Source organism: Phalacrocorax carbo, chromosome 4 (genome assembly GCF_963921805.1).
Source record: "Phalacrocorax carbo chromosome 4, bPhaCar2.1, whole genome shotgun sequence".
NCBI lineage: Eukaryota > Metazoa > Chordata > Aves > Suliformes > Phalacrocoracidae > Phalacrocorax > Phalacrocorax carbo.
Window position 1 is genome coordinate 56,401,853 of NC_087516.1, and position 9,954 is coordinate 56,411,806.

The following is a 9,954-nucleotide window of genomic DNA, read 5'->3' on the forward strand; positions in this document are numbered from 1 at the left end:
CTACCGGGGGAGCGCTCCGCCCCACTCTGCCGCCTCCCGTCACCGCCGGGAGGAGGAAGCGGGCGGGTGGGTGTGTGCGTGCGTGCGTGTGCGGGATGGGGGATACCGAGAGGCGCCGCCCGCCCGAGGTAGAGGGCGAGGGAGCCTCGCGCCGCCGCCGCCGCTGGCCAGGCCCGGACGCGGCGGGAGGGCGGAGCTGCCGCCCCCCCCACGGCGGGCACGAGGGGGAAGGGGGCAGGGCAAGCGAGAGGCGTGCAGGAGCAGGAGGGTGCTGGGGGTGTCCCGGCGCAGCTCCCCGTCGCCACCCCGGGGGGGTTCCGCTGCGGCGCCCCGACCGCGGGCCCGCAGCCCCCTCCCCCCAGCGGTGGCGGCGCGCAAGGCTGACGATAAAACCCCGCCCCGCCGCCGCCCTCCCACGAAATGGCGCCGGCCGGATCTACATCCTTGCGCTGACGCGGTGGCGCGGTATCCCTCCGCGCGCTAATCGGCCTTCCCAGCCGTCCACTGGTGCATGAGGGTGTCACCGGGCGGGGGCGATAGCTGTCCCCCTGCCTGTCACCCGCCAGCCTCAGCGTCGAGCGGCTGCCTGCCCCTCTGTGGCTGGGCGGCGGGGAAGGGGCTGGTTCCAGCGGTAGCACGGAGCTGGCGTTCTTCCGCCTCTAAGTAACGCCCAGCGTTTCCCACCCCGTGCCGGCGCTGGGCTCGGCGGGACGCGGCGCGCCGGGAAGAGGAGCCGGCGGCAGGGGAGCGGGGGCCCGCAGGCGAGGGGGTTCGCACCGATGGCTGTGGTGCCGGCGGTAACAGCCGCGCTTGGCCGGGAGAGAAGCGGCATGGCAGGGAGCGCGGCCCGGGAAACTTTGTTCTAGTCGCGTATCGGCGCGTGCAGAGAAACCAAACCGTGTCTCTCGGAATAGGGGAAAACGCCACCGAGGGAAGATACAGGCTGTCAGCACAAGGCCCAGGGTCATCAAGTATCTTCTAATTTGCAGTGATACCTTCTGCAGCGCTTCCAGCTCCTTGGGAGGCTTTCTGTTCTGTGCAGCACAGGTGAACCAATCGCTCTCAGCTAGGCTCTTTTTTTCTCGTAGTAATAAATGGTGTAGGTTTATGCGTGGTTGCATACATGGGGAAGGACTCCTACTCCTTGTACTTCCATGAAGTGACAAGCAGAGAAAGATTGCCAGGCCGCCTTTCTGCCGTAATGAGGGGACATACCGTATTAATAAACATGGCATTTGCTGCCCAGGGAGTGTGGGTATGTAATGAGCTGAATCCATTGCACTGAACAGAGCTTGCATTCGTTGTAGTGCCTTTATTGCACTGCTGTTAAGTTTTCTTGCTATCTATCTAGGACACTAATTATTACTTGTCTGGAGAAGGCAGCATATTCAGAAAACCTGACTGTGTAACAAAGTTCTCAGTATGAAGCTCCAGCATAGCCAGCAGTTAATCAGGGGAGCTATGCTCTTTTCATTTTAAAAATACTACTGTAGTACGACTGCTGTAGTTTTTTAGCATTCATACAATGTACAGGCTAGAGCGAAAACAATGCCTTGTACTTGTCAAGTCCAGTTATCTCTCTGTGATCACCTAAACCTTTCCTAGCAACTTCCTCATGTAGTCTTCATTTTCTGCTTATTATTTTAATTGTACTGAACAGCATATTCAGGAAGCGTAGTCCCAAACTATTTCATTAATGTCCTTATCATCTTAACCAGGAACACTGCAGAAAAACACCTCGCTGCTCCCTGCCTGCTTTGGGTTGCTGATGCTATTAAACTGCTCCAAATCACCAGCGTCTGTGTCTTTCCGTCACAGACATCTTCCCCTGCCTTGTGAATTGCTTACAGACTTCCTGAACTTTTTCATTATTGTTTGTCATCTCAGGGGATTTAGGCACTTAACAGTATTCCGGTTCTATGTTTTTAATTATAATTTGAGATTGATGTCCTCTAATATGACTCTATATAAAGAGTTTTGATCTGGCTTGCGATTCGCATTTTACTGTATAATGAAAGGAACGAAGAACAACATAAGCATGCTGTTGACAGCGTATAATTTTCCCTGCTAATTTAAGACAACAGGAATTGTTAATCTGGTAAATCAAGTTTTGTCTGTGTGACTCTCAACAGTTACATGTTAAAATCAATATCTCTATTAGCATTTGACCCCAAATAGAATTTAAAACGTATTGGATAACTCCTGTTCATAGCCATCGCTCAGAAACAGGTTTGCATGTTCTGTTTTGGTATACCTGTTTAGACATACACTTCATTATACTCACTGGTCTTTTTTTTTTATAATCAAATATGTCAATTTAAATAGCTTTAAATACACTTGAGAAGAAATGAAAAATAATGACTTGTACAGGAATGAAAAACAAGATGCATACTCACAGTTCTGTGGCCATTTCTGCAAGTCATAGTACACAGTCCTTGCTTGGAGAACTTTATACTTCTCACCCTCATCTCTTCTTTCTCAAATTGTGAGGTGAAAATCATATATTTTCCCCTCAGTGTTTGGAAACAAACTCAAATGGACTTTTTACTTCAGTAGGAATACTGAGGCAAGAAAGACCTCGTAACCTGAATATATTGATTTGCTATCCACAAAGATTTTCTCACCTTTACCACATGCAGAATGTGTACCATAACGCCACTCGCACAGATACCTCGTATAATAACACCAAAGGCAAGAGGCACAGATGATGGCTACTCAGTACGGGCACTGCAGCTTCTTACGGAAGTACCTGCTCTATTTGGATTTGCTTCATTTTCACCTGATTTTTGAAGCTAATCCCCAGAAATGGTTCAAGAGAGGTATTACCATGTCTAGTCCTCATACGGTAGTGGACTTGGATTAGATTTTCAGAGGTTTATTATGCAAAAGTGCTCAGTAGATGTGGCACGGTAATAAACTGTTTGCACAAAAATACAGAGAACAGACCAGCTCACTTGAACTTCGTCTTTGATTTTGGTTTGCTTTTTCAACTACGGTGTTACAGAGCTCTGTGCAGCCAAGTGAGCAATAACCTCCGAAGGCTGATTTTGCCAGTCCATTTCAGCTGCTTTGTGATGGTCCAGCAGAGCGAGCATCAATGGAGATTGCCGTGATATATTGTTATAGCACTTCCCCTCAGCACAGACGAGACTTGCGGGAAAAGCAGTCCAGCTCTAGTTTAAAGGTCAGTGTGGCTTGCTTGTGCATCAATGTCAGTTTTTCACTTTGCTTGCCTGTGACCAGTCATTTTTACATTTTGAGCATGCTATTCTACCTGTCTTCAAAACAGGTGGAGCAACCGAGCACCCTGGATACTAAGCAGCATTCCAAACAGGGCACTTCATATATCTGAGAGGAAAGGGGGAAACGAGATGCAAAATGTTTCCAAAAAGACCTTCCTTTTTAGGAAAGAAAAAAAATCCTTCAACAAAAGCAAGACATTCTTCCTATTAGTCCATCCAGTAGATCATTATTAGTTCCTGTTTGGAGGAGACAAAACAACAGCTTTTGCTGCTGGAAAACAAAGCGCTAAGAAGATTAACAACAACTACAGCTTCTCCCTGTTTGCATGTATTACCAGGCCTCAATTTTCTCTTCAGCATCCTGTCCAACTTGTTTTTCCTTTAATTATCATAAATCAGGCTTGCAGTCAAATCCCCCTTTAATCTGAGCAAAACTCGCCTTACTGGGGACCCTTTTGATTCAGTGGAGACCACAAAGAATAAGATGACAGAAGAAAGCTGATAAAATAAGATTGTTCCATTGGCTTTTTTTTAACACAACAAATAAAAAGACTGAATTTGCCAACCCAAGTGCCATTACATGAGAGCGAAAGAAAAACAGGTTTGGGGATGTCATTGGGTTCCACCTGATCCCTGTTTTAAATACCAGACACCAGCAGCCCTTCCCATGTACACGAGGGCTTCTCCCCTTCAAGAAGGAAGGTGAGGGATAGTTACAGCCTTTGCATGGTGTGCTCAGTTCCCTGGCTGTTATATCTGGGACCGTTACGTCTCCTCCTGTTAGGAAGAAGAGGTAGCAAAACCCTTTCACGTCTGGAGTCCAGCCTATGTGTTAGGCAGCAGTTAGCCTTCTAAGGAATATTAGATAAAACGTAACTTTTTGTCTTATATTCCAATTTGGCAATTCTTCATCTCATTGTTTCTTCGACAGCTTCTCTGACATTCTCACTGAAACAATTTCCAAGCTATTCCACATTTCCTTTGTACAGTAGTGCTTTTTGTCTCACTGCTAGGTCATGGGGCAAAACACTGAGCCCCTACATTAAACCATTTTACATTGTTCTTGTTCTATGTAGGGAGTTGTAAGATCTTAACATTTAAGTCCACGTACGAGTCCCAGCAAAAAGCTTGAGTGCTTTGTTGAATAATGGCATGCTACGGTTTCATGGCTTGCGCAAGGTCATGTGGGATTCACAAGAATATAACGTACTTCAGTAACTTACACCCAGATCAACAGACCAAAGTTGCCCTCAAAATCTTCCGGTCTCCAGGATTTTGCTTAGCACTTCATTGTTCAGCACTTTTTTAGCCTCATAGTTTCAACACAGTTCTCTTTCAGCTAAAGATTTTTCTCTTTTCTTGAAACCCTTACAGAAAATAAGAGCTATTTTACAAGCAGAAAGTTTTGACAACATAAAATACATTATGTTATTTTGACAGACCTAAACAACAAAATCTCTGAAAATGTCTCCAGGATATTTATGAGTATTCATACAACGTATTCATTTTTTTCCCAGCAAAACTACTGTTTGATCTAAATGAAGAAGATGTTCCTTTCAAGTCAGCAGCAGTTTGCGTCAGCAAGAAAGTTCATTTTCTGTGCTGATGCAGCCTTATGGATATTGAAGCACGAAACTCCGATGAGCACGTGCACGGTGTACTTACGATGCCCACTTTGAAAAATGACAAGTTTTGTGGTCATGTGGCTACTAACTAACTTTGTGTTCTTCTTTCATATGGATTCTTTACATTCCTGAATAAACACAGATAATATATACATGCGTGGCAAAATAACATCTTAAAATAGGGGTGTGAAGGACTAAGCAGTCGCAGTTGCTAAAATAAGGTAACACAGGCTGAATTCAGCAGGTGAAACTGCTCTCTGGAGCAAATCAGAATTTTATCGGTTTCAGTAGGGCAGGGTCCATCACTTGGAGATCTCTACAAAAAGGTGTTTAATGGTGACCTGCTTTACCCCATCCCTTTGGAGGTGGTTGCTTTTCCTTGTTGTACCTGATTTTTGACCCCTCAGGCTGCCTTCAGACTACATGCTAGGTCTGTAGGAGTTACACTGTTACTGAAAATGACCAAGCTCTTACCGCAGTTTTCAGCAGTACTTCATTTGGCATATTGTGTTTACTAAAGGAGGCATAAAAGGACCCTCTGAAGCACTTTCAAGATACATCTATTTTTGTCACTTTGCATAATTCATCACTAGTCATATTTGGACCATCCTAAGTCGGTTGTCCCTCCAATGCTCGTTCCACTATGCAAAGGTACTAAGCAAACTACAGCGTTTGAGCAGTTTTTTGATTTAACAAGTAACTTGACCAGTGTACCTAATACCCTATAAAACTTGCTAATCCAGATAAAATGTTAAGGATTAAAGTTAATTATTCCAACAGGCTAGCTAACGTATTTCACAGGCTGCCTAGTATAGGCAAGGCTGTTCAGACTTCGCAACACACTGTGTTGATTGATTTGAAGTGTAGGCTTCCATGCACCTGGCTTGCTACATGCTAAGTACAATTTTCATTGTTTGATTAGAGTTACAGGGAATTAGTTAGCCTGAGCTAATCAGGAGCCTGATGTGTACTTTATACTGAAGGATAAACTGCCTTTTATCTTAGGAGGTTTCCCTGCAGAGATCAGCCGGTGTTTCCAGAGGATGTGGGGCAGGACCCTTTCAGAGTTAGGAACCCTAGTACAACTGACTTTCAAAATGGCCCTCAGCAAACTACCTTTCCTGGCCATTCCCCCCGCTTCTGAGGCAGTCCTGCTGCTGAATTGTTCACATACTTGTAGCTAAATAAACATTACACTTCAGCAGAGGTAGCAGGTTGACTTTCTGTCACACTTCATTTAGAGGCTTTTTTACCTTGTAGAACATTCTCTCTCCTCCACCCCTCCTCCAACCGCTTCTGTTTTATACAAAATAATGCTATGTTTCCTTGGGGAAATTATTACATAGTCTTCTAGATTGCAATGTTTTAATTGTTTGGTGCTGTATTGACTTGAGTTAAAATAATGATTTAAGTAAATAAGAAAGTCCACAGAAATACTTCAGGGTTGGTTTTTTTTTTTTTGTTTGTCTTTGAAATGACAGAAGTTTAAGGCGTGTATTTAGACAATGGATTTAACTAGCCAAATATCATGTGGTACTAGGAGTCATTTCACTTTTCTTTTTGTCCTTTTGAGCAACCTCATCTTTAAAGATTTGGCTGACCTTTTCAGGTTTTGGTATGTCCCAGTTAACCATAAGAAGTCCAAGAGCTTCTTAGACCTCAAATATGCAGGTAATTACAGCCAAATATGTCTCTTAGAAGGCAGGAATATTATTCTTGTTTGCTGTCACATTGTAATTCAGGAAATATTGTTGATGACTCTAAATCACCAGTACTGAAATTAGCCAGTTATTCCAGTGTTCATAATTATGGTTAGTGGGATGGATCAGGGTAGTATTTCTGAGAGGGTGGGTTGTGACACACCGTAGTCATGAAACGCGGTCAGGTGTGGGCAAGTTGTTGAAAATTTTGCAAATTATAAAGCAAAAGTAACCTAGCTTCGGCACTCTTGGTGACTTTATTCTTCAAGGTCAAGCTTGCTGTACAGTCTCTCCAGAAATATTACATAGATTTGTCACTTACAAGCAATAGATGTTAATTTGTTTTTATAAAGGCAATGAGGGCTGCAATTTTTTTTTTCTTGGATGATGGGACTTCATCTTAAAAAAAGAACCACCAAAAAATACTGGCTTACAGAGTTGGTAGTGGGATCCAAGATACTAATTTTCTCAGTCATGGTGATTTAAATTCCAGTTAACAGTGGAAAAAGATAATTACTTAGTCCTTCCTGACTATTTGGTGGCTTATGTTATATGATTTTATGATGTCTGTTTAGATCCCATATTAGAAAAACAAACACTGCTGCAATTAGGCATGGAGGACTCAGGTACTTGGAGGCTAAATGATATGCTTACCCTTACATCATTCAGGATATTTGACAGTATCAAATCATATCAGACAGGCAATTTGAGGGACTATGTGCAGCATCTATTTCTACCATACCCGTGTTCTGAATAATTATAACATTTCTGTCCCTGAAGCTGTCAAGGTAACTCACATAAAAGCATAAAAAAACCTCAATAAAAATTTAATTCCTCTTGGGGAAGCAGTTCAAAACGTTCTCAAGCATCTTAATAAATTAACTATAGACACCTATGACAAGAATAATTGTCAATAAAAGACTTTCTGCTTTCAAAAAAAGGGGCACTAGGATCTTTTTCTAGCTTCCAAAAGTACTCTCCTAGCATGCTGTTCAAGATGAATGCCTCTTAATTACCATGTGTTTATTTTTAATTTAATTTTTACCTTTCGGAGTTATTAGGGTTACATTTCCTGTAATGCAAGTTTTTTGTAAACTTTGAGGTGATATGTATATATCCTACTTTTTGTCTTGGTTGCTTTCTCTGCTGATTCAAAGGGAAAAAATAAACTGATTTAAAAAAAAACATATTTACAGACCTTACAGCTGCCTGTACTGGGGTGAAGTACAGAATGTATACAAAATTCTGGCAATATCTTGAAAAGTATGTGAGGAACTAACTTACAAATCTTCCAGGGAATAGCCAACTGCCTAGATCTGGAAGTGTGCTGTGCTATAGCTGACCTGCAGTCCAGAGGACAGGGAGTGCCTGGAAAAAATAGAAAAGGAAAAGCATTACTAAGATAGGCATAAAAGAGGCTGTATTAATCTTATTTAACTGCTGTAGTACTATTCCACGTCATTGCTTTGGAATCAAGATAGCTGCTTTTCCCCTGCTTTTATCTCCATCCATTTTACACATATTTCTTCCCTGAAATTGGAGAGGCATGGTGTTTTGGGGTTTTTTGTTTCTGCTCGTCTTTATTCTTGTGAGATGACAGAGAAGGAGTATGGGTTACTGTCAATGCCAGACCCGGCTAACCTTGAAAAAGGGAGATGGGCTCAGAAATCTCCAAGCACTGATGTTACACAGCAGCCTGAGGAGGAATGATAAACTGCTGATTTACTGCAGCATCAGTGGGCATCATGACACAGGAACAGCCTAAGAGCAGAGTGCAGTCTTATTGCAGAGATCCTGTACTCTGTCCTCGGCTGGGGAAGCTGGTAGTTTTTCTGTGCTATAATTAGCCACTGCCAACGAAAGCACATTGCGTCACAGGAATTAGTCTTGTGGCATTCTCACCTTTGCCTTCCAAAATGAAGGAAATATCTTGCAGTGGCAGCAATTATGCCAAGGCAGTAAAGTACTAAGGGAACAAATATACCCTTAGTTGCCTGGTCAAGGATATACAGTCTTCACCAATAGCAAAGATCAGGTGCAGTTTAAAAGGGAACGGTGAATGGTCCCCTGCTGAGAATGTATTGACATATATATATATAGCTTCTTTTGCCTGGAATTCCCATCATAAGAGAACAGCTTGCAGTGTTTCAATAGTGGTTTTAGTTCACGTCTGTTCATTTAGCAGTGCATACTTCCCAGAATATGTCAGCTTTGTCCCCGGTAGGTCCTTTAGCATAGGGGAGGATGTATCTGTTTTCCATCACTGCAGCTTCCTCCCAGGGGACAATCTTGAGATTTTGCAGCTGGGTTTATTGCAACAAACCAGTCAGAACCTGCCACAAATCGGTAATGTATCTGGTCTTTTATGAACGTATTAGTGAATCCTAAGGATACTTGTTCTGATTTGAGTAAAACTGTTGTGAACTGGCAACTCCCTGGAAGCTTCCAAATCTGTGTGAGTCTGTATGCGACCAGCCATCAGATCAGCCTGGATCCTCATGAGCAGTACCATACCAGATCAGCTACCTAATGTGGATGGGAAGACTGGATGATTCACATCATGGGTCAAAATTTAAAACCGACGGAAATGTTCTGTTTACTGTGTACTTCCTCGTGCATCCATTAGTGTTACTTGACTGATGTTACTTACAATAGTTTCATGTCATATAACTTGTTACTTTCTATGTTTTAAGCAAAGGCATTTGAAAACACTAACTAGTGTAACGGAGCGGATATTCAGAGTTTCATCTTGTGCTATTTCTGCAAATAATACAGCAGCTGTCCAAACCACTACTGCCGACCAGTGCAACCATTGCATAAAAGACAGTTCCAGCTTGGAAAAAAACGTACAAATGTAAGTAGAAAGTAAATTAACTTTATCTGGGGATATCTAGGAAGTTAGCACTGAATACACCTCTTCTTTCTTGAGTTGGCATTTTCTTCAACTTTGTTTCATATCCAACTCATGGCTAATACTTCCCACTCCCCAGCAGTAGTAATCAGAGGAAGAAATTAAAATGTTAAACCTGTGGCTGAGAGATCAAAGCACTGTATTTTTCCTGAATTAATTAAAAACAGTGTCTCTGCGCTGTTCTCTCATGCAGAGTTGCCATGTTGGAACCTGATCCAATTCTTAGAAATCTTGCCATTTTCTTTACATTCCTGTTTTCATTCTTTTCACAAATTAATTTGCTACAATCTGCAACAATAAATAGCATTCTAAGCCACAAGAAATTTTAAAATTCAACAATAATACATGCTATTAGTAGTTACTTAGGCAATTACAATAGCACCGTTGCTTTCAAAACTCAGCAGTTATATTGTAAAACTCTTGGACATTAGTTAGATTAGAAAGTAATACCACACTAATTTAATAGTAATTTTCAT

At 42.6% G+C, this 9,954-nt stretch overlaps 2 long non-coding RNA genes across 3 annotated transcripts in view; one reads left to right on the plus strand and one right to left on the minus strand.

Annotated features, from left to right (window-relative positions):
- Nucleotides 1-122: 122 nt before the first annotated feature.
- Nucleotides 123-5,017, plus strand: LOC135313115 (uncharacterized). Its single transcript, XR_010372709.1, has 3 exons — nucleotides 123-1,047; nucleotides 3,005-3,184; nucleotides 4,760-5,017. It is a non-coding gene; the product is annotated as an uncharacterized LOC135313115 (long non-coding RNA).
- LOC135313116 (uncharacterized) overlaps nucleotides 3,178-9,954 on the minus strand; it is a 10,450-nt gene continuing 3,673 nt past the window's right edge. The window contains exons 2-3 of one of the 2 annotated variants that reach the window (XR_010372710.1): nucleotides 7,852-7,935; nucleotides 3,178-3,479 (exon numbers count right to left, since the gene is read on the minus strand). This is a non-coding gene — a long non-coding RNA (uncharacterized LOC135313116). Of the gene's footprint in view, nucleotides 4,610-7,851; nucleotides 7,936-9,954 lie in introns of both variants that reach the window. The other variant, XR_010372711.1, reaches the window with a different exon arrangement.